This window comes from Peromyscus leucopus, chromosome 15 (genome assembly GCF_004664715.2).
Source record: "Peromyscus leucopus breed LL Stock chromosome 15, UCI_PerLeu_2.1, whole genome shotgun sequence".
NCBI classification, from domain to species: domain Eukaryota; kingdom Metazoa; phylum Chordata; class Mammalia; order Rodentia; family Cricetidae; genus Peromyscus; species Peromyscus leucopus.
Window position 1 is genome coordinate 54,322,810 of NC_051076.1, and position 25,291 is coordinate 54,348,100.

At 51.4% G+C, this 25,291-nt stretch overlaps 1 protein-coding gene across 1 annotated transcript in view; it reads right to left on the reverse strand.

Moving 5' to 3' along the window:
• Positions 1–21,748, reverse strand: part of Syt2 (synaptotagmin 2) — a 112,675-nt gene extending 90,927 nt beyond the window's left edge. The window contains exon 1 of the mRNA XM_037211395.1: positions 21,514–21,748. The gene's annotated coding sequence lies outside the window, so the exon portion shown is untranslated. The remainder of the gene's footprint in view (positions 1–21,513) is intronic.
• Between the last annotated feature and the right edge of the window lie 3,543 nt (positions 21,749–25,291).

Genomic DNA, 25,291 nt, shown 5'->3' on the forward strand with positions numbered 1-25,291 from the left:
TGCCTGAGAAGACAGCCTGGTTCTCACTGTGTCTCCTGTGAGGATGTTCTGCCCCAGCATCCTTGACAGGACCCAGCAAGGGAGAGGAGGAAGACGTCAAGTTGGGGATGAGTGATAAGCATCGAGGGATTTGGCTATAAAGTCCAAATCCCGAATTGCATTATCCTCTCCTCTCAAGCAGACATTACTCATCCACCTCCCACACCCACAGTGTTACACGAGACCTCGAGGGACAGGAAGACATATTTGGTTGCAGCTGAAGGACCTCAGACTAGAGAGCAGAGAGAATTTCCTAACAATGGAAGATGCTGTGATGGTCGGAGATGGATGGAGCTGAGGAACAGCCCTTCCTCGGCACCTCTCCAAACTGGGTGGGAGGCCCAGGGTAAGCTGCTCGGTCTGTGAAGAGGGGTGTTCCAGGGACCTCTTCACCCAGCCCCCAGCAGTCATGGGAGACGTGGAGGCAGTGTGGCAGAGCAATCCAAACAGAAAGTCAAGGGCGTGCATTCTACAAAGGGTCTGGAACTCTACTGCAGAGTAAATACATCCTCACAGGAGCAGCCCACAGGGCTACACACCCAGGCTGGCTGCTCCCCTGCCTGGGTTCTTGGGTCCTTGGGGGTCTTAGTAGTCAGAGGAGACTAAGGAGGAGGAGATTAGCATACGACACCCTCCAGAGTTCACAGGTAAGTATATCAATAGACATGTGTAAGAATGTGCCAGTATACTCCCAGTGTATGTGTTGAGGCATGCACATTTGCATGTACACACACACACACACACACACACACACACACACACACACACACACACACACACCAAGGGACAGCCAGCCCTCCTGATCATATGGTGGCTGTGGCTGTAATTCTATCCTGGGATCCCAATGACAACATCCTCCACAGGGTCAGCAGAGAATGGAAAAGGGGAGACTTGGGAGTCGGGTTAAAGAAGAAACCCACAGACCGCTGCAGCAGACCTATGCCAGGCCTGCGGGGTGGCATCCTGCTGGGAGGAGCCCCTCCTCAGTGGCATGGCAAGACTGTAAGGAGGTCTTAGCACCAAGGGAGGGACAGCTGTCATCCCACTAGGATTCCTAGGGACACGTGGTGCCCCTTTGCTTCCAACCAGCCCCCCTGAGAGTTCCCTCATCATCGTCAACTTTGGGCAGTGCCGACACCCCCACAAAGCAGGCAAGTCCCTGGAATCATGGACTGTGAGTCCCCACTTCTCTCCAGTTCGTGTCCCTGAGAATGCTGACTCACAGCCTCCAGCACAGTCCCCTTGTGTCAAGGAGACAGGCCTCCCACCTCAAGAGCGAGGGAAACCCAAGAGTCCGCACCCACCAGGAGGGTGACACCTGAGCATGCAAACCTGCTAGAGGTCTGCCGAACACTCCCTCGGGAGCAGTGAGCCATTACTCAGCATCCATTATTCATCTCCTCACCCCCAGACAGGGGCAGGGATGTGGAAGAGCAGCAGCTGGGACTGGGACCTGTACTCACTCTCCCTGCAGACACTCAGCCATCATGGGGGCGGGGGGGAGACGGGGAGAAGGGGAGGGAGACCCCACCTCTCCACCGAGCAGATGGTCAGCAAGTCACAGGCCAAGCTGAGACGGGACATGTGAGCCTCCCAATGAGAATTTCCAAGAAAGGAGAAAGTGTTTTCAGTGTGATAAACACACTTGGTGACAGGCTGAGGTAACAAGGGCAGCTGGGCAAAAGGCACCAGACTGCTTGTCCCCGAGTAAGACTTCCATTGCCAACTTAGCCACAGCCACACTTTGAGGGTTCTTTCCTCAAAACAGCGACCGAATTACAGGTTCTCAGAGCCGAGGCAGACAGCCCCCCAAGTGTGTGCCGTCGGAGCCGCTGGAGTCTCTCCCACAGCTTGATGAGCAAATGGTCACCCGGCCTCTGCTGAGTTCTGCCCAAAGAAAAGGCTCACACCGCAATGACAGGTAAACCCCTCGGGGTTCGCCGATATCCGCCGAGCATCTTAGTCCTGGCCCAATGAGGCAACAGTTTCACAGCTGAAGTAGATGAAGGCCTGACTCTGTCGGAATCGTCCGCTTAGGAGTGGATCGAAGGAGGAGCTGGAGAGATGGTTCCCGCTGTGAAGAGCACCTGTTGCTTTTGCAGAGGACCTGGGCTTGGTTCCCAGTACCCACATGGTGGTTGTCTTCATTATGGTTACCATTGCTGTGATGAAACACCATGACGAGAAGCAACTTGAGGAGGAAAGGGCTTATTCGGCTTACGCTTCCACATCACTGATCGTCACTGAAGGATGTCGGGACAAAAACTCAAACAGGACACGAGCTGATGCAGAGGCCATGAAGGGGAGCTGCTTACTGGCTTGACCTTTATGGCTTGCTCAGCCTACTTTCTCATAGAACCCAGTACCGCCAGTCCAGTGATGGCACCACCCACAATGGACTGAGTCCGGTTACATCAATCGCTAACTAAGAAGATGGCCTGCAAGTTTGTTTGTAGCCTGATCTTATGGAGGCATTTTCTCAACTGGGCTTCCCTCCTTTCCAATGACTCTAGAGTGTGTCAAGTTGACATAAAACTAGCCATCACAGTGGGTCAGAGCCATCCTTAATTCCAGTTTTAGGGAATCTGATGACCTCTTTGGACACCAAGTATGCACATGACACACACACACACACTAAACAAATCTAAAACAAAAACAAGGAAGGGTGGTTAAATTAGTGGCCAGATAGCTTGTGTTCTCTGGGCTTGGCAGGAGATGAGATGTGGATCAATTTTCCTCATGGCTCAGAGCCTTAGGCCATGGCAGCCAGGCTGTGGACCCAGCATGCTCTCTGAGGCTCACTGCATGCCCTTGAACTGATTTGGGCAATGGCTTACAGGACTAGACTTGGGCAACGGGTAGCCCTGGTATTAGGGGTTTAGGTCCTCAGTTCTTCCCTCCCAGAACACTGTAATAATATATGCAGGTAAGTCTTCTGTGCTGAGCATGTAAGTCTGTTCCCACTTCCCCGAGGCCCACTCACCTCCAAGAACTAGTTGGGAGTGAGGTAGAGAGTGAGCCAGCAGGTGTTATGAGTGGCTCAGGAAACCCTGCATAGAGCATGGTCCCCTGCAGTCCTACCACACTGGAGGCCACTTCCCTGTTAGCCAGGCTTTTGCAGATTGGTGCCTTCTGGTAGGAGGAGCCTGGAGCCTGCCAGGGCTACACCAGTGAGATACTGTTCCCAGGGATCGGAGAGGAAGATGAGGTAGGCATCCAAGTGGCAGCAGGTGCACTTGGCATCTCTGAAGAGAGCTAAAGTGCAGAAGCACCAGCTTGAGGTAGGAGGTGCCTCCGTACTGCCTAGAAATTCCCTTGGTGTCAAGACGTCAGAAATATGGTGCCGCCCTGCCGCAGGGACCGAAGGACGCAGGAGTAGTTAGCGTCTGAGCCTCTTCCCCACCCTCGTCCCCACAGCCCTGAGCTGTAAAGCTGCTGCTGTCCATGCTGCTTCTCCCAGGAGGAAGGCTGCACCCAAGCCTCCTGCTGAGGCAATGCCTTTGTAATAAGGAAGGGTGCTCACTCGGTCCCGCCCACCAACACTGCAAGGCCTGCCCTTCCTTCCAATGCCCGTAGTCCTGTCTCCTCTGGAAGTGCCTAACCTAGGTGTTGTACCACGTCTTCCATTTTCTTCTCACTTCTGCTTCTATCTCCAGAAGTGGAAGTCAGCATAGGACCCTCCTGCCGGCTCAGAAGGCCAGGCTGGGAGCTGTCCGTGGTGCTGAACTTCCTGTGGTGTAGCCATGGTTTGCCTTCTGGGGCTTCCTGCGCTGCAGGGCACTACAGGAGATTCAGGGGGAAAGGTGGTGATGCAATCCAAGAGACTATTTACAGGAAGGAAGCTGAGGCGAATTCAAATAGAATAAATAGGCAGATGTCAAGGCCACAAGGAAGAGTAGAGTCCCGACTCACTGCTCACAGCTACCTGGGCCCTAAAACATGGTCACCCAGATCCATTCAGAGGAACTGAATTTGAGAAAAAAGCCTAGCCTATTGATAGATACTGCTTGGGCAGAGAGCTGCTTACCAAATGAAAACCATTCGAAGGAAAATTTGAAGAATATGTAGGTAACAAGATTTCTAGTTTGGAAAGGTCTTATCTGGAGACGGAGCCTTGGTCACATTTCTAAAGCCCAAGATCACAATCGAGACTGTCCCAGTCACCGTTCTATGGCTGTGAAGAGACGCCATGACCAAGGCAACTTTAAAAATCAAGCATTTAACTGGATGCTTGTTTACAGTCTCAGAAGGTGAGTTCACAGCCATTATGGAGGGGAGCAAGGCAGCAGGCAGGCAGGCATGGCGCTGGGGCAGTAGCTGAGACCTTACATCCAATCCCAAAGTTGGAGGCAGAGACAGTGAGACTGGACCTGGCATGAACCTTTGTAACCTCAAAACCCACCCCGAGTAACACACCTCCTCCACAAGGTCACATCTCCTAATTCTTCTGTGATGGCTATTCTTGGTTGTCAACTTGATTACATCTGGGATTAACTAAAACCCCAAAAAAATGGAGGGACACACCTGTGAGGGAGTTCTTGCTTAATTTGAAGTGGAAGATTCACTTCTAATCTGGACCTTTGAAGTGAGGAGACACAAATCTGAGCCACACCTTCTGTTGGAAGCCTAGATAGGGACACAGAAAAAGGAAGCTTTGCTCTTTGCCTGTTTGCTCTTACCTCACTAGCAATCCATCCCCTTCACTGGCACTAGAGCCTACTTCTTAAGATTCTGACTATCCTCAAGACCAGCTGAGACATCCAGCTTCATGGACTGAACAACAACTGGATTCTTGGACCATCCATTCATAGGCAGGAATTGCTGGATTAGCTGGACCACAGCCTGTAAGCCATTCTAATAAATCCCCTTTCTTCCCACCTCTCTCTCCACATATATACATACACACACATATATGTGTGTGTGTATGTGCATATATGTATATACACATACAAATGACTTTCTCCATATGTGTGCATATATGTGATTAACATATATATGTATCTATATTCATATATATAGAGAGAAATTCATTCTATAAGTTCTGTTACTCTAGAGAACCCTAACATACCTTCCCAAAACAGTTCTGCCAACCAGAGACCAAGCATTAAAACATATGAGCCTGTGGGAACCATTCTTGTACAAACCAGCACAATAACCCTTTTGTGGGTCCTTGGAGGCAAGTTTGGAAGATAAAACAACTCACTGACCAACCCTACTCTGTAGAAGGTGCTTCATGCATTTTCATGTGTGTGTGTCACACTTGTATGAGCAGACACATGTGGAGGTCAGAAGTCAATCCAGGGGGTCACTATTCAGAAAACATCTACTCTGTTGGGTTTTTTTAAATTTTATTTTATGTGTACAGATGTTTTGCCTGCATGTGTATCACATGTGTGCCTGGTACTCATAAAGGCCAGAAAAGGGCATTGGATCCCCTGGAACTGGAGTCACAGATGGTTGTTTAAGATACCATGTGGATGCTGGGGATTGAACGTGCTCTTAATAGCTGAACCATCTCCCAGCCTCTCACTGTGAGCTACCATGCTTTTTTTTTTTTTTTTCTTTTTTGATTTTTTTCGAGACAGTGTTTCTCTGTGTAGCTTTGGAGCCTGTCCTGGATCTCACTCTGTAGACCAGGGTGGCCTCAAACTCACAGAGATCCGCCTGGCTCTGCTTCTTGAATGCTGGGATTAAAGGCGTGTGCCACCGCCACCACCTGGCCCTGCTTTTTTTTAGGGACTGAAATCAGGTCCTCAGACTTTCAGGCCAAACATTTTATGGTGGGCACCATCTCCCAGCCCTGGTTTATATTATAAATCTTCTAGTATCAATAACAATGTTTCTCCAGGAAAAAGTGTAAATTTTTTTTTTACAGATTTATGTGAATGAGTGTTTTATCTCAGTACATGTATGAACACCACCTGTGTGCCTAATGCCTGAAAGGCCAGAAAAGTGGATCAAATCCACTGGAATTAGGGCTATGGACTGTTTTGAGCCATCATGTGTGTTCTGAGAATTAGACCCAGATAGTCTATAGGTGCAAAAAGTGCGCTTAACCACTGAGCCACGTCTCCAGCCTCCTTGGAAACATTTCCAGTGACATCAGAATCATGTTAGTTAGATAAGAATGAGCTAGATCTGGCCAGGGTTCCAGTCTAGAGTTCCTGTTCAATGAATCTAGAAGTTAACGCTCTTCCAGAGTTCTGGGCTCTTTACTCCCCCTCCAGTGTTGAAGGCACAGAGCTGCAGCTTGTTGGCAGGGGAAAGTTCTGCATCTCTAAACAGACCACATGCAAAGGGACAGGGGATGTGAACAGACCTGCCCACATCGGGCGGGACAATCTACATGTCCTGGGGCAGGCCTTATCTCATGACCGAAGACTCAGGTGCCCAAAGCACCTCACCTACACGTCACTCACACCATGGCACGGATAAAGGGGCCCCGCATGCCAAGCCTGCGATGTCTAAGACTATCTCCCCATCCCCTCCTCTTTTTCTGTCTTCTAATCCCCTACATCTCCCCAACATGAAGGACATTTTTTCTAATGCAAGCTGACTGTTGTGCACACACTCAGCTCCCCCTGGCATGTCTACACACACACTCAAGCCATGCTATAGAGAACTCAATTATCAAGTTTTCCTTCCCAAGTGCCCATCCTGCCTCAGATCTTCCATGGAGCTAGAAAGCCTCACCACCCGCTTTGTGTTCTGTGACGGCACCTGTATTTAGTGTCTGCCAGTTCCTCTTCGGGTGCCTGAGGCCTCCCACGCCATAGATTTGTCACCAACTCCCTGACATCATCAATCATGCGTACAGGTGCACAGCGTGGGCTGCAGCAGCGAGGCAGCTGTGCATCCTTGGCCCTTTCAGCGTCTGCAGGTAGACCCATGCACACGCGAGAAGCCTGGGACCACTGGAGCAATTAAAAAAGGAACCCAAGGGCACAAAAGACCCTCAGAGAGCACCTGCTGGTCTAAAAATAAACTATTCAGGGCCCCCTGAGTGGACAGCAGCACTGGCCACCCAATCCCACACCCTCAAAGAGTCCGTCTGCTGCCCTTGTCCCTGGGTCTGAAACATAAATCTCTGTCACCCCACCGCCTCCAAAGCCAGTTGCCCCAGTCCCCCACCACCAAGTAATATGGTTCTCAGATGCCATATTTATGTCACGGCAGGACAAGAGAGCAAAGGTGTAATTGGGCTCAACTTGACTGATGTGACAGCTGCAGTTAGCCACACGTGTCATGGAGAGATGTGAACTGGGCATAGTTTATGCGAAAAATCTCCCTGCCAGGAGGACCTGACATCTTCCTCTCAAAGACATCCAGACGGCGCTGACCTCAGCTGCAAAGCAAGAAGAGATTCATGGACTGTCTGAGGAAGGCCTTGTGAGGCCATGGCTGCCACTGCCACCTTGCAAGCATCTCTCTCAGAAATGCTCTCCCTGCTTTCCTGAAACATCAGGTCGATGCTACCACACCCCTTCAATCAGTTGTCAGATTCCTTGGTGCTCTGAGAATGCGTACTGCCTATTATCTAACCTAAACTCTGTTTGATGCTGTTTGCAAGCACTGCTCTCATTCCATCCTGGTGCACGGGCAGTCTGGTATTCCTCCTGCACCCAGCCACCCTGGGGCTCGTCTGCCATGTGCATTATCCGCGCACAGTCAAAGGCCTGTGATTCCCTGGTTCTGGGATGTTCTCCTCCAACTCATTTGCTCTTTGGGGTGAGTGGCTAATTCTAGAATTCATCTCTTGCTGTCTTGGATAAAACCTACAACTGGCCTTTGGAAACCTGTGGCATTTTCTGGGACTCGGGGAAAGCACACCAGGACTTTTCTAGTTGTGTGTCCTCGCTTCTATGGGAGGAACGGAGACAAGTAGTGATGCCTAGAGAGCTAGAGGCAGAGCCAGAAACTCTAGACTCTACAACCAGATCCTGTGTCCAAGCTCAGCACTTCCGGGAATCCCACCCAACACAAGGGAAGGCCAGGGATGCCAGAGTCCTCTCTGTATGTCCAATGTAAACCCCACAGTTAATCAGTTGTGGTACAGTTTTTGCTTAACGTATCGAGTTCCTTGAGCTGCAGGGGCCACCAGCATGGCCTCGCTCCTCTGTCTTCACCCCTGAGACAGAGAACAAGGATCAACGCTGACCTGTCCTTCTCTATCAAACTCTGGGGACAGAAAAGAATCTTACTGCTGTGGGGCAAAGCAGGAAGGTTGGGTGAGCCTGTCCTGCCGGAACAATTCCAGGAGCCCACACACGTCCACACTCCCGCCTCCTCCCCCCATAGTCTCCTCCACCACTTCAGCCACCAAGGGCAGTAAGTGAAGCTCCAGACTTTGTTCCCCAACACACAATCACTCACCGTCCACAGAACTGAGAAGTACAGCCCCTCACAGTCTCTGAATTTTCCACACTAATGGCTACAGCTGAGCCAGCTCCAGGCACTGGCTCCTAACAGCAGGTGGTAGCTGCCACAAAGGCCAAGGCCTGCTGGGGACCTCCGGTCCCCAGTCTACAAGGAGAACACACAACTACCCAGTTCCCAAACCGGACCCCAGCCTAGGATTCCTGCCAGAAGGCAGCCCATGGGCAGGAAGACAGTGTGAGACCAGGGGTCTCCTTTGATCTAGCGATTAGGTCTCAGGTTCAAGTTCATTGTCCCTTTCCAATAGGTGTTAGAGGGAGGTGGTACAGCCCGTGGGCACCTTGCCCAAAGCGACACTAATGACACAGACACGTGTTTGCGTGCGTGTGCAGATCCATGCCTGAGGGAGTGTGACTCTTCCCCCCACCTAATGCTGCTGGGTGCCAGGAACCAAACAAGAAGTTGCTTTCAGCGAAGAGGGTTTGGTTGAGCCACTACAGAGGGCTGTTTTGGAAATATGTCTAGCTCATTTTAGAGGAAGGTCAAGAACCGTGTGCCCCAGAACTGGGAGTCTCGGGGGCATCATGGGCATCTTCCTCGGCCCCCACAGGATCACCTTATGGCCATGTGTTGATTTACGTGACAAATGTCACCCAGTGTACATGTATACCAGGTCATCACACATCCTGGACATCTGCAGTGTCTGTCAAGTTTGTCCCAGTAAAGCAAAAAATAATAATAATTTAAAAATAACCTGTCCTGGGCTGGAGAGATGGCTCAGAGGTTAAGAGCACTGACTGCTGTGGGTTGGTCTGTATGCCAAATTACTCTGATTGGTCAATAAATAAAACACTGATTGGCCAGTGACTAGGCAGGAAGTATAGGCGGGACTAACAGAGAGGAGAAAAGAAAGAACAGGAAGGCAGAAGGAGTCACTGCCAGCCGCTACCATGTGAAGATGCTGGTAAGCCACGAGCCACGTGGCAAGGTATAGATTTATGGAAATGGATTAATTTAAGCTGTAAGAACAGTTAGCAAGAAGCCTGCCACAGCCATACAGTTTGTAAGCAATATAAGTCTCTGTGTTTACTTGGTTGGGTCTGAGCGGCTGTGGGACTGGCAGGTGACAAAGATTTGTCCTGACTGTGGGCAAGACAGGAAAACTCTAGCTACAGACTGCTCTTCCATGGGTCCTGAGTCCAATTCCCAGCATCCACAGGGTGGCTCACAACCATCTGTAATGAGATCTGGCGCCCTCTTCTGGTATGAAGGCATACATGCTGTATATATAATAAATAAATAAATCTTTAAAAAATAATGATAATAACCTGTCCTGGTGAGGCTGCCTGCCTGCCTCTGAGTACTTTCAAGTTCACTGCTGATTTCCACCTTGCTCTACAGGGTCAGAGCCACAAAAGGCTTCCAGGAAGAGGGAGAAGTGTAGTGGGGTACCAGAAGGGAGAAGACTCAGGACCCCCACAAGGGACAGTGTGCAGGGTCTCAGCATACCCCCCCACAAGGCAAGTCCAAATCACCTTAGTCAGTGGTTCCCAGCCTTCCTAATGTTGTGACCCTTTAATCCAGTTCCTCATGCTGTGGTGACACCCGACCATGACATTGTTTTTCTTGCTGATGCATAACTGTCATTTTGCTACTGTTATGGATCATAATGTAAATATCTGGTATTCAGGATATCTGATATGTGACCCCTGTGAAAGGGTCATTTGGCTCCCAAAGGGTCAAGACCCACAGGTTGAGAACCACTGACCTAAGTGGCCACTGTCACCCAGGGAAGTACACCTCCCTCGTCTCCTGTTGTCTCGGTCTTTCCCCCTTTCTGATCCCCATCAGCACTGGGAACAGCCCCCAGAGAGGGGCACTGGGGTCAGCGCAGCTGAAGACTGCCAGGCTGGGAAGGGGCCACAAGCCAGGGCCGTCAACAGCAACAGCTCGGCCCTGTGCAGAGAGAGAAAGGCAAGTTCCCTCTCTGCCACACCCTCACCTGGGGTAACTCTCTGATGTCCTCCACAGCCTCTCCAACCTGCCCTCACTCATCCTTCCTGGGCCAGCTGGCCCCATTCCCTGGGCCAGAGCCACAAACGCCATGGGACAGACATGAAGCCTACCTGGTCTTCCCACAGGAAGAACAATTCTCTTTGAGTCTCAGGGACGAGGGAGATAAATTTTAAGTTCAACAGGCATGTGGCTAAGTGGAAAGAGTCCATAACTGCTTCTGGCTCTCAGCTTTTCCCATGTGCGATGGCTCCCCGCATCGCCAGGCAGGCAGGGAAGGACGGGTGTACAGGAAGGGAAATGAGCGTTCAGCGCAGCAGAAGAAATGTGGCTAGACACAAGAAAGAACTTCCTCTCCATCCTGGGTTACCAACAAAACAGATAAATTCTACTTCCTGGCATCTTACTTCTCGGACCTTCAGTGGGTCTGTTTGAGGAGCTTTGGGTCTCCTGTAAGCTAGGCCAAAGGAAGAACCATGGGGCTATTGTTGGAACCTTACTCCTGGGAGGGGCTGAGTTCAGGGTATCCCCCTCAGCATCCCTAGAACTGTGTGGACAAGACCTACTTGGGATAAATCCCTGTGACCCAGCCAGGGGAGTCGGGGGTGGCATTTGTCCACAGTCCCCACGCAAGAGACAGTCCAACCTTCTCTAAGGCAGGCAGCTAGGAGCACAGCACTGAGGCGGGCACACTTGACCTGGACACTGGTCTGGAGGCTGTCCACCAGCAGGGTAACCCCGGGGGCCTGTTTTACCTTCCGGAGACTATCCGCCTCTGTAGGGGGTGAAATATCATGGGGTCTAACACTGGATTATGATGGCTGTCCAATGTTACCAATACACTAAAAGCCATCAACTCCGACATTTCAAATAGGCAGAGCTCAGATCTGTAAATGTTACCTCTGTAGAGCTGAGGCTTGTTACAAAGACAAAATGAGCAGGAAAGCCTGTGGACCTGCCCGTGACCCTGCGCTGAGTTCCCAGTGTGCCAGCACCCAGCATCAGAGCTGAAACACCTCCAGCCACAGCAACTGCCCCCTGGGCACCTTGACCGCATCACTGCAGACTGTACATCTCCCCTTTTGTTTTGGTTGTTGTTTTTTATTTTTTATTCAGGAACTTACTATGCAACCCATACTAGACTAAAATTCGCAACCCTCCTGCCTCAAGTTCTGAGACTTGGGCTTTATCTTTAGAACAAAGACTTATGCTTTGTTCTAAAGATAAGACAGCTTAAATGAAACTCAATATTAAGAGCTCCAATATGTAAGGCAGATCAAGGCAGAGTTAGGCTAGGAGAACAGGGGCTGAGATGTTGAGGAGGATCCTGAATCCCCCTCCCTCATTCTAACAAGATCAGCCATGAGATAGGGCCTGGACCCCAGAGGCCAGCTGAGGCCAGTGGAATGGGTGCCCTAAGGCTCTCCCAACTGGCTGGCTCTGGCTCTGCCCACTCTTCTTTGCAGGGTGCCCAGCAAGGCCGCCAGGTGACTGGGACATCTGAGACACAAGTACACACCTAACTTCTTCTCTGAGGTACTAAATCTTGGGAAACCCTTCTCTGTGTGTGCCCAGTTCCCACAAAGACTACCCTATTGATGTAACCAACCGTCTTATTAAATAAGAAACACAGAAACAATGTAAAGGAGAAAGCCGAGAGGTCAGAGCTCAGAGCTAAAATCTCACCCTTCCTCCTGCTGTCCCAGCTTCGCGAAAAGAGACCTACTTCCTGTCGGTTCATTTTTTTATAGTATGTTGTTCTGCCTTCTCATTGGTTGTAAACCCAAACACATGACTGCCTCGTCACTGTCTGAATGTACAGCCCCCTAGGTCTTAAAGGCATATGTCTCCAATGCTGACTATATCCCTGAACACACAGAGATCTTATGGGATTAAAGGCGTGTGCCACCACCGCCACACTCTTGCTATGGCTCTAATAGCTCTGACCCCCGGACAACTTTATTTATTAACATACAATCAAAATAATAATTCAGTACAATTAGATTACCACCACACTACCCCAAGGGCAGTGGCTCAACACCAGCCTAATGAGGACCCAACTCACAACATGCACTTATGTAGGTTAGAGTTACCATACTAGAACTCCAGATTGAGAAACTATTCCATTATTGACTGACAAGAACAATCTGGAGCACCGACGGCTCTTCCAGAGGTCCTGAGTTCAATACCCAGCACCCACATGGTGGCTCACACCATCTGTAATGAGATCTGGCACCCTGTTTTGTATACATAATAAATAAATAAATCTTAAAAAAAAAAAGAACAATCTGTTACATGTGAACACAATAGATTTCAATAAGACTATGTTTCCTAAGATGAAAAACATCTAGATGTGTTATCTCATGAGAAATATATCCAGGTTTTTTTCAATGCCTTGTTTACTGGAAGGGACTGGAATCTCCCATCCCAGATCATGTTCAGTCTATCACAGTGAAGGGGTATGAAAAAAAAAGAAAGGAAGAAAGGAAAGAAGGAAGGAAGGAAGGAAAGAAGGAAGACTCAAACTCACACAGGGTATTTTACCTTTATTTATTGTCAGGGGAATGGCATGTATCACGTGGTACTCACGTGACAGCCAAAGAAGAACTTTCAGAGGTCAGCTCTCTCCTTCCACCATGGGAGTCCCATAGATGAAACTCAAATCATCAAGCTTGGTGGCAAGTACCTTCATGCACAGAGCCATTTTGCCAGCCCCATTTTCTTTTTATTTATTATTTATCTGATAGGGTTGCATGTAGTCCAGGCTGGTCCCGAACTCCTGACCTTCCTGCCTCCACCTCCCAAGTGCTGGGGTTATGGGTGTGCACCACCACACCTGGCTGAGGGAAGAGTATTTAGTAAAGTTTTTCAAATCACTACAGATATTCCTTGATACGACATCAAAATTTACCATGGGGCAGTTTCTAGGATCACTGCAATATGGAATCGACCTTGCACTCAGTGGAAGATTGAGGATGGTTCTAGAGCTTCCTATTTATCTTCAGTGACAGCATCTTGCTCAGTAGTGTAGCTCTTCTAAATGCTGATGAACTTCACTAATATTAACCAGTCATCTATTAAATTCCCACTGATCTGACCCGATGAGTCCTTTTCATGACAACAGATATGTTTTCCAAAATTCTAACTTTTGCTTGAAGGTTTGAGTTTCATCATTGATAACAGACATCGCTGGATGTTTTTCTTGAAATAATAGGCTTAATCCATTTGTTTCTGCAGAAATGTACACTCAACTCTCACACTGAGTGACTATTTCTCAGCCATTTTCTCAAGTGAAAACATCGGTCCATGTAAGGAGTGGCTAGTTCAGCTGGTAACTCAAATGGATGCCCAGGCGGCTGGGCTTCTGCTCCCACTGCAGTGGACAGAAGTACTTAGTATAGTCTACCCTATTCATTTCAGAAAATATTTTAAAAGAAGTGTTCCTTCCAGGGTCCAGGTTTTGTGAAATCAGTATCTTGACTGCTTCATCAAAGACCTTCTTTGATTATTTGTTTAGCATGTCTCGGGGAAGAATACAGCGACCAGGACAGTTTGGTGCGGCCCCAGCCTCGACTCACACGAGGTATCAGTGTCCTCATCCACCACTGCCTTAGCATCAAAGCAGTCTTTAGAACATGCTGAGCACTTTGGTGCTATTATTGAAACTGCTTTGACTGCCTTAAAGGAACCCTCTGGAAAACTTTTGGGGACTCCCCCAGGGAGCACACTCTGGGAGCCGCTATCATGGAGCACCTTGTGTGATCGTCCCGGGGGCGGCAGCAGCAGCCCCTGTGTTCTTAGCTGTATTCTCCAAGGGGGGCTCTGAAGCTATGGAAGTTGAAAGCAGCCCTCACCCCAACTCCTGGCCACATGCGTTCCCTTTGTACTGGATCTTCAGAATGTGCAGTTGTGGGGCACAGCTGGGGCGAGGCAAGCATCTCCTCTCCCTCTTTCCCATCACCTCCCCCACTGAGGAGCTTGGGATCTCACACCCACTCCAGGGAAATCCGAGGGACATCTCCAAGCCTGGCCTAGTGAAAGCCTTGGCTCCTCCCCCTGAGCACACTGCCACCCCTTCACCAGCAGAGGACTAAGTGGGGTGGGAGCCGAATATCCCTGACAGCCTCAGAACTCTAGGGCAAGTTCGGTCCTCCCTTCTCTGCCTCCCACCACAGCCAGCACGGTTCCCAGCATCAAAGAGCTAATCCAATTTCGTGGCTGTGTTTCCCCTTCGCCTCCTGTGATGCCAGGATTGATTTGGAACCAGGGCGGCCTTATTAAAGTGATGCCTTTTCTCCTCACGGGAGGCTAACGCCAGAGAGGGAGCCCTCCCCCACCAATTAACTCCACACCGCCTGCTCACACGATTTCCAGGCCCTGCTCTTGAGGGTTACCTCTCACTTCTCTGGGTTCCAGTGGGAAGGCCGGGTTCGGCTTCAGTTCCTATAGGTTTTCACGCGGCCTCCCTCCGTGCCTGAGCTGTGGCTGGATGGTGAGTGGCTCTCTCCTCCTTCAGGCCTCCATCCCTTCCACCATGTGATCTTAGGTCCCTCACTGGGGCCTGTGACTGCTCTAGCTGTGTGGCACAAAGGGATCCATGGTTGACTGTGAACATGGGAAGCTAGGCCAGAAGAAGATGGGACACGAAGGACTGTGTGTTTTTAAAATATGCTTTCCCCAAAAGACACACAGGAGTGTGGACTTCTGAGACATGGAGCATCCTTTTCAGGGGCCCTGCAGCTGCCTCCAAGGCTCCCTCTGCTCCAGGAAGCTATGGCTGGGCAGCAGAAGGTGAGGCCACATATCAAGAAGAACTTCCTTTTCATAAATGCATTAAACCTCCCCAGTTACTTTTCAAAGCAGAAAGCAGATGCCCCAACACATCTAGACCATTAGTTCGGACCAGAGTCAACGATAATGGAAAAGCTATTTTTCTTAAACTTTCCAACCCTTGGGGAGCAGGGGCTGTCTGGAGGTCCCAGATAACATGGACAACCAAAAAAAATCCCAAACAATCAAATAATAAATATCTGAGGCAAGTGATGGGCCAAGGATCTTTTTCTAAGCACCACACTTACATATATTAAGACGCCACACTGTACCCCATAAGTATGCACAATTATTCTGTGTCAGTTAAAAATAGACTTTTTTTTTTTTAGGTAGGGTCTCACTATGTAGCCATGGCTAGCCTGGAAATCACTATGTAGATCAGGCTGGCTTCAGACTCACAGAAATCCACATGCATCTGCCTCCTAAGTGCTGAAATTAAAGAAGTAGGACACCCAGCAAAAATAAAAAAAATATATATTTTTTGAAGAGCCCAGTGATATCTCATATCTCTAATCCTAGCACTGAAGAGGCTGAGACAGGAGGATTACCCAGTTTAAGACCAGCCAGGGCTACACAGCAATACCCTAAATAAAACACACGCGTGTAAGCACATGAGTACACACACACACACACACACACACACACACACACACACACACACACACACACAATGAGCTCAAGTGATCCTACCTCAGCTATTACAACACAACACAAGGCCTCCTTGCCCCCATGTCACCACCAAATCACCCCTTTGTTGCCCCAAGCGTGAGAGCACGGAAAGGGTTAACCCCCTCCCAGACCCACCCTATCCCAGCCGGTTGTTCATTTCTATTCCCCAACTCCCCAGTGCTGTGCTCACAGTCCCACCTGCACTCACTATTAAGAGGCAGGAAGTGGTAATGGGAAAATTCCACCTCTAATTGCAGTATTCCCTAATTGCCGCCCCAGAGCCACCACATCAACTCAATTATAGGCCGCCCAGACAGGGTTCTCCATGGCCGAGGACTCCCTGCCCCGCTCAGAGGCGCCTGCCCTTGCAAATGCCAAAAAGGGAGCCTTCCTGATTCCAAGGGGCCTGGACTGCCTTGTGCGCATGCTTGGGCCCATCACTTCTGGCAGGGGGCAGAGAGGCAGGAAGCTGGCTCCCAGGACTGAGGATCCTGGAGCTGGTGGGCAGCCGACCCAGGCCCTGGTAGCCTAGCCACCCTACATTGGCTATCATGAATGCTCCTCTTGGGTGCTATGGGCCCCCCAGGTGTTCTGGGATCTTTCCAACTGTCTTTCAGAGAGTTGCTTAGTCCCTCCAAATAAAAAATAGAGGAGAAAGAGCCCTTGCTTCTTCAGTGTCAAATGGAGCCCACCACAGCTGCTCCAAGATGGAGGGGCTGGAGTTAACACAGCCCTTTCTGGACGGCTGGGAGACAGGTGGGGCTGAGTTCCGCTGCCACCCAAGAAATGGCCAAGAACTGTCCGGGGGCTACTTGGAAACCACATGCTGGGAGGTTCAGTGGCCATTACAAAGGGCCCTGTCACTCACACCCTGCTTTCCTAAATGTCATCCAGAATCCAGGATCTCAGCAGCTGGAGACCACCCAGGGAGGAAGCTCCCACAGCAGCTCTGCTCACCATGCGTCTGGGGAGCCCTTCCTGGAGTTGACTCTTGGGGCTAGCAGCTGAAGACTCCCCAAAGTCCAGATTCAGAGACTGCTCCAGTCCCTCGAGGCCGGAATCCAAAGTCACCCATCACCCCAGTGACCCCTTTGAACGGTCTGCTCCAGAGACGGAAATGAAGGGTGACTGGGACAATAAGCCCTTCCCAGAAATGAAGCTCTGGCAAGAAAACAGCTCACTGGGCACCAGCAGAACTGCCTGAGATGGGGAGCAAAGACGAGCTGGAATGGCACCAACTCTGTCTGTGGACAAGGACAGGACCGGCTGATGGGGTTAAAAATTACTCACACAGCTCTCACCTGGGCTGTCATTCACTTAACCCCCCCCCCAGCACCCTATGTTGGGGACAGAAAGCTTAGCTCCATTCTACACGTGGGATGATGGAGAATAAGAGTTTAATTAACAATTTGTCCAAAGCCAGCACATGTGTAGAGCCGGGTGGCCCCCAGGCAATCCGTTGATAGTCCTATACTGCCTCAGAGGGGAGAAAAATGTGTTATGTGGCATTTCTCCACTTAAACTATGTCATTTACTACAGGCCTCCTGGACACGGAGAGAGTCCAGGGCTGACTTTCCATTTCCTGGCCTGGCTTCCGGCAGAGCAGATGGTGAATAACCAATCAGTTGTATGTGTGAATGCTCACACGGGGATGTCAGGCTGCCTCAGTGCAGGGAGCCATGGACCACTGTGCAGACAGTGTTAGCAGTGTTTACACATTATACCCTGCAAGTGTTAAAACTGCAGGCCTGATCAAGTCACTAGTCATAGGCTCCCACCAACGACATTCGTCACAGCTGTGGTGAGTTCCCGGCACGATTATTTCTTCAGTTGTGTGGCAGTCAGTGATCACCGGTGTGGGAGCCAGGTACGTTTCATTCTCATCCGGATGCCTGTCACCTAGCATGGCACACAACAGACTGTCAGAACGCAATAGTTAGCGAGGTCATGGTGATGCACGCCTTTAATAGCAGCACTCCGGAGGCAGAGGCAGGCGGACTTCTGAATTAAGGGCCAGCCTGGTCTACCGAGCAAGTTCCAGGACAGCCAGGGATACACAGAGAAACTTTGTCACAAAAAAAACAAACAATGACAAAATAGTAATAGCCAAGTGGTGCACGAGCCTATAATTCCAGCACTGGGCAGGCAGAGGCAGGAAGATCAGGAGGCCAGCCTGAGCTCTATAGTGAGTTCAAGGCCAGCCTGGGCTACATAGCAAAATCCTGTCTCAAAAGAGTAACAACAACAAAGCCACAGGGAATATTGAATGATTGTGGAAACTGATGATCAGAGTAGCTAAGTAACTCGCTAAGGTCCACTGGATTGCAAAATCCAGAACAGCAGGGATTAGGGCTGAGGACGTAGCTCAGTTGGTAGTGTTTGCCTAGCATGCACAAAGCCCTGGATTCAATCCTAGCACTGTACAAACCAGGTGTGGTAGCATACCTCCCAAACCCTAGCACTCAGAAGGTCAAAAGTAGAAGTCAGGAGGATTGACCAAGATCGTCTGTGGCTAAATGGGACCCTGACTTAAAAAAGGGGGGCGGGGAGAATGGCAGGACCGTTGTCTGTGGTGCTCATTGCGACATCCATCCACAGTGCCTGGAGCAATGGCACCCAGGGGCTTCGTCTAACAAAATCCTGTTGCATACATGAGTGTGGCCATACACTTCATAATTAATGAATTCGCTGTAACCAACACCTGACGAAAAGGAACAGAAGGGAAGGTTTTGTTGCTTTGGGTTTGTTTTTGGTTGGTTGGTTGGTTGGTTGGTTGGTTTGGTTTTCAGCTCCGGGTTCTGGGGATAGAGTCCATCATGGTGAGGAGGGCATGGGGACAGGAACAGCATGTGGCTGCAGCTATGAGAACATACACACGGGTAGATCAGGAAGTAGAGAGCAAGGGGAAATGCTTGATTGGTCTTTTAACTCAGCCCAGGGCCCCAGTCCATAGGATGGTGTCCCCCATATCCAAGGCACGTCTGTCCCCTTCAGTTAATCTTTGGAAAACACTCTCATAGATAGCACTTAAAAGGGTACCTCCTTGATGTCCTACACGTTTCTTAACACAGTCCGGCTGACCATCAAGACCAGCCATTACCTTGGCCCTGGGATTAGAACCCAAGCCCACCTGGTTTTCTGTTGCTCTGCATTGTGCTTCCTGTTCTAACCACCAGCTGTATCCAAGCCCTCAGTAGCAACAGAGGCTGGTCACTCTGCTCCCTGAACAACACCCTTGCACCCTAGACAGATGTCCGTGATAGCTAGCTCAAGACAAGCACTTTTAGCTTTAGCTAGAACATGTCTAAGACCAGAAATGTCTACCTAGCAAAGCTAAAGGAAGCAGTATTCTCCTCAGCTCGGCCTTCTGTCATCCACGAGTGTGTCTCAGCCCTGGGCATGCTCTCATTGTCTGCCTGGATGTCTGCTTCACACACACAATGCCCTCCAGCCCCCCTCCCCTGAGCACAGTCAGAGTAGGACAAAGATAGAGCAGAAGCCACTCAAGGTCAGATGGACCCAGATCCAGGAGTACTGGGATGACCTAGCAGGAAGAGACTTCTCCAGCCATCCTGCCCCTGCCCCATCTCTGCGGTATGAGGGGCAGCCTAATGGCATCTACCTGGAAATGGTGAACAGCTAAAATGAGCTGCAGTATGGTCAGGAGCCCCTGACCAGCACTGGAAAGGTGCTCTGGGACCAGGAGAAGACCAATGCCACTCACAGGTGAGGCGAGTCATAGATTCCTGCGGCAACCTCCAGATGCCAAAGCCTTTCTCTTCCCCTGGTCTTGTGTGCATGCCAGGTCCCGAAGCGGAAAGAAGAAATGTGTTTGCATACCCTCCTACCCGCCCCCCCCCAAGGATACCAAGCTGGCTGGGCAGGGGAAAGCTTGTGAATGCTGAGCAAAGCTGACTCACAACGAGGGGACTGTTCTCTGCTCCCCAGAGGGTAACTGGACACCTACCTCTGTGCCCCCCCCCTCCACAGTTCCTAGGCTCCTGGTGCCTCCACAGGCCAGGTGCAGAAGGGAAAGCGTGAAAATTAAGCCCATGAGATCCTAAGAAGGCCGGGTCCAAAGGGAGTCCTAAGACCAAGGATGTGCCAAGGAGCAGAAGAAGGCAAAGGCCCAAGCAGCCCAGGAGAGCCCAGTTCCGGTGACACTGGCCGTTCTCCAGGAGCTCAGGAAGAATGGCTGAGGCTGCAAACCCCCAGATCAGGCCACAGAGCAGACCCCTGACGCCGCCGACTCACCTCTGGGGCCCTGACACCAGCTGAAGCTTGCAGTGTCTGCCAGGCACGTCCCATTGCGTCACAGCTGCCCTGCCCCTGCCCCTCTGGCTCGGCCTGAGGGGTGTCAGACATGTCCATTCCTACATTTTTGAAGCAGCTGAAAGGCTACACTTGGTGTAAGCTGGGCCGGGGGATGGGGGGGGGGTAGCTGGAAGGACTGAGGGTCTCTGTCCTGCTCCTCCTCAGCACCAGAGTGATGAAGTGCCCAGGTTTCGAAGAGCTAGAGATTGGACTGAGGACAATCTATTACATTCGAGACGCCGCCTTCCGCCCACAGCAGAGGAAGAAGAGCGCCTACCCCAGGCTCCCCGAGACTGACCTCAGTCTTCTTTCAGGTGCCCCCTGAAACCTAAGGGTTTTTTCCCTCGTGTCCACTCCATCCTCACCCTCTCCCTCCCTCTGCCCTCTACACACTGCAGTGGTCCTTCTTGGCAAGCGCCTCCTCTGTCCTTGTTCCGGCTCCTTCCACTGCCTGCCAAGAAAGGAGACCTTCACCAGCACCTCAGGAGTGGGGATGTGCAAAGGGGAGACCCCGTGCCGCTAAAGGCACCTGTGGAATGTGGGAAGGCAGGGAGAAACAGAGCGCCAGGGTTAATGGGATGAGACAGGGACAAGATGCAGCCTCTAAGTTAAAATAGAAAATTCGTGGTGGTGAGAGGAGCGGGTCAGAAACGCAAATGGAAGAGTCCAGAAAGGAGAGAGGGTTTGTTTGGCCCCGAGGACCAGGGCTGGAGCAGCGACAAGCCGTCCTAGGTGGTGCTGAGTCATGAGATTTGAAGGGACATCTTCACCCTCCCACACCCACACACACATCCCCACCCCTGTCGCGTCCCAGACTGCTCCACTCCAACCTCACTTCCAAAATTCTAGTCTGGCCCCCCAGCCTCGCACGCGCGACCTTCCCCTTTCCTCCCACGACGTCGGTACCGCAGATCCCCAAAGCTTGACCCGGGGCAAAAGAGATGGCGCAAACAGGCGGGGGATGGGCAAGACGCAGGTGGGGGCGTCCAGGGACCAGAAACGCCTGGAGCAGAGCCGGAGGGCGTAAGGGACCCTCGGCCCCTCCGTCCTGCAGCTCCAGGCGCAAACCCACAGAGGATCTTGCTCCTCGCTCCCCGCCTCCGGCTCCCTCCAGCCGGTGGCACGGCAAACTCCCCTTAAAGGACGGTGCGGGCGCCGGGTCCTCTTCGTCCCAAACTTCCGCAACCCCGCCCACCCCCAGGAACCAGATGCCTTCTGCCCCTGGACTCAGAAGCCGGGATGGAGAAACTTTAGAGGGGCTAGGGACTCACCCGAGGGCGACCCCGACGCGGCAGGAGAGATCCGCGGTCCCCGACGGGAGGCAGAGACCGGCTGCAGGGATGCGGCGCTGGCGACGGTCCAGCGGCGGCGTTTGTTCCCCGGGGGCGCGGAGTCCCCGCTCCGCCCCGGGCCCAACTCCGCTCCGAAGTGCCTTTGCCGCAAGACTTGCTGAGCTTAGCAGTCTGCGCCCGGGCAGAGGGAGGGGCTGATCGATGGGCGAGCGCGAGCGCGGCGAGCGCTGCAGTGAGGGGAGGAGACCCGGCGGGCGGCGCGGGAGGGCGGGCTCGCGCCGGGAGGTGCGGGGCGGGCCTGCCTGCGGGACTGTCCTCGGTGCACAGCACGCTGGGCGCCGCGCCCCCGCCTCGCCTCCCGTCAAGGTCAGGGAGGCAGCTCCCGGGCCAGAGAGAGCAGGGCAAGCAAAGGGACCCGGTCCCCTCCACCCTAGGTGGCTTGGCTCCCAAGAGCCCGCTTCCTCCCGACCTCCGCAACCGCTCACCGCAGGCGGAGGCTAAGTAGTTGGGCTCAAGCGCACCCATAGCCATTTTAGGATCCCTAGACCCCCTTTCTTCTCCCTTGCCCACGCAGTAAGGCCACCCCCACCTATAGCGATCCCTGGGAACGGTGGGGATTCTGAGCGCAAAAGATAAATGAACAGGAGAGTCTTGGAAGAGGGAGGCGGGGTGGGAGCTGTGAAAATACGGTATGCGGGGCTGAAATGGACCTTACGAGGGGAGAGCCGGAGCTGGGAGGAGAATGGAAGACAACTAAATGAGGGATTTCTCACGCATTTGTTTTCTAAAGGTGTAAGACGTTGCTGCGAAGGTGGAGATTACCATCTGGTTTGCTGAGGGAGAAACCACCTCCGAGGCCCTGAGCCAAAAGCAGCTCCCTGTGCTGTAGATCCTAGGGAGAGCGGATTGCAGTACCTCTAACCTGCCCAGAGATGCTGTAGAGCCTGGGGAGAGCGGACTGCAGTACCTCTAACCTGCCCAGAGATGCTGTAACGCCTGGGGAGAGCGGATTGCAGTACCTCTAACCTGCCCAGAGATGCTGTAACGCCTGGGGAGAGCGGACTGCAGTACCTCTAACCTGCCCAGAGATGCTGGGGCACCGGGAGAACTCTTGGCTGCACAAACTTTAAATATTTTTAATTTTTTAAATTACACTTGTTTATTCTGTGTGACACACACACACACACACACACACACACACACACACACACACACACACAGAGTCAGAGAACAATATGCAGTAGTTATTGCTTCCTTCCACACTGTGAGCCCTGGGATTGAACTCAGGTCCTCAGGTTTGGCAGCAAGTGCCTTTACCCACTGAGCCATCTTGCCAACCCCCACTTTAACTTTTGGAGTGGATTTTTATGATAGGACAGTAGCACCCTGCCTTTCTCTTGGATTCCAAACAGTGGGCTGGGGGCCAGTCCTCAACACGTTTGCTCTCTGAGAAAATGAGAGCTGGGATGGCTGAAGGAGGAGGGACTGCGAAGAACAGGTGGGACCCAGGGGTGAGAGCGAGAAGAGGTAGCAGGAGCTGGGGTGGGAGAGGCTTTCAGATCACACTTCCAATGACGTCACAATTCTAAGACCACCCCAAGTCAGCTTGCTTCAGCAGAAGGGAGCCTGCGGCAGCCCCTCAGTGGCTGTCAGGAACGAGACGATGGAACGTTCATTCTGTGACCTCCACAGACCACTGTGGAGGAAACAGGTGTCAGCATGACGCCCTCCACCCGGCCACCCTAGCCTCTCTGTGCTTCACTTGTTGCTTCACCCTAGGGGCAAGCTCTGCTCCCCTTGCTCCTAATCCACACCCTGATAATGTGTATCTACAGGAGTCCAACCAGAAAGGCTGCAGTGCCCACACACTTCAACCTTCGGGGCTGGTAACACACATCCAATCAAGTCCCTTGTCAGTCGGCTCCCCAACTCCTCCTGGGAACTTAAGGTTAGAAGCTGCCTGCTTTCCAAGACTATCAGGAGAGTCGGTGCTTCAATCACCTTGGTTAAGTGGAAAGTGTGGTGTCCCTGGCTACAGCTTTAATGTTCTTTGAATTCGTCAGGATCAGGAGTTACAAACCTGATCAGTGGATATGCCTCTCGCCTATGACCCTTGGCTTGAGGAACTGAAGAGAAAAAGGATGTAAGAGGCATGTACTCACTCCCTCCACACCAACATATTACTATACGCCTCACTTTTCAACTGCTCACTTTAAAAAGGTGAGCCCTGGGCACTATCACACTATCATCTTGGAAATGAATTCCCATCCCGGGGCTATGAGGCAAGGATCTGCCTCATACAGGGTCCTTCTGAAGCCCTGGGGGTCGGGGCAGAGAGGTAACGCTGAGTTGAGGGAACTCTGCCTCCCCTTGGCGACATGGCCTCTCTGCTTTCTCCTGCTGCTTTCCTGAGGTCTCCGGTTCTGCTTTGGCCTACGTAGGGGAGAGAAGCCAGCAGGGAACCGCAGCATCTCTCTCTCTGTCTCTCTCTCTCTCACACACACACACACACACACACACACATACCCGCCCCTGCACTCCCCCGCTCCCCCACCTGCTGCTGGAAGGCTGCGCTTTTGCCCTTCCTTGCTTCCACTCACGCCCTGCCCTTGACCTCCTTCCTCCCTCTTCCAGGTGAGGTCTTTAACCTTACACAGCCTTGCTGCTGCTGTCCACTTTTGCAGCTAACAAGGCAGAAGCAGGCCTTCACCTCCACAGGGGGCCAGCTCCCCCGCCCCGGCACACTCAGGAACCCAAGCACTAAGCCAGGGAACGGAAGTCCCCACCCTCCCACTCCTGACACCACCACCCCCAGCTCACCCTTCTGAGTGGTTTGCATGACTCTTGACCACTAAGTCAACACTGGCTGGAGAGATTCTGAAGCAGCTGCTTGACAAGCGTCATGGAATCAATGGGCTTCTCAAACTCACATTCAATCCGTCACCACTGCTCTTGGTCTGCTTATCATCTGATTCTGTAGACATGCTAAACTTAAGTGTATCTTAAATTGTATTTTATTTAAGTTCGTGTGTTTATACTAGTCTACTTAATTTTTAGATCACCCATAAAAAATGCTTTAAATACAGAAGACATTAACGCATGAAATGGGAAAGGCTAAAACACAAATTAAATCGAGACACCATGTAGTCCATACATTATCTTAGATTTTATTTAAAAATAAAAATCCTGTCTGGGTATAGTGGTACATAATTTAATCAGGAGGCAAAGGCAGGCAAATCTCTGTGAGGCCAGCCTGGTCTACACAGAGTTCCAGGACACAGAGTTCCAGCAGTACACAGAAAGACCAGTCTCAATCAATCAACCCATGGATAAATCTAAGAATGGTAAAGGGCAAGTCTCCCAGGGTGGACTATAATTATTTATTCATTGTGCAACAAACAAAACAATAAACATAACTACTGTAGCTGGATGTGGGGGACTAGACCCCACTTTTACAATCAGGGTACTTTTGAGCAGGGAAAAGTGGGAAATATTTAGATAGAAAGAGATACCTAGCTGGGCAGTGGTGGTGCACGCCTTTAATCCCAGCACTCGGGAGGCAGAGGCAGGTGGATCTCTGTGAGTTCGAGGCCAGCCTGGACTACAAAGTGAGTTCCAGGAAAGGCGCAAAGCTACACAGAGAAACCCTGTCTCGAAAATACAAAAGAGAGAGAGAGAGAGAGAGAGAGAGAGAGAGAGAGAGAGAGATACCTCTACAATGAGAAGAAAGACAGAAACACAGGATAGCCTCGGGAGG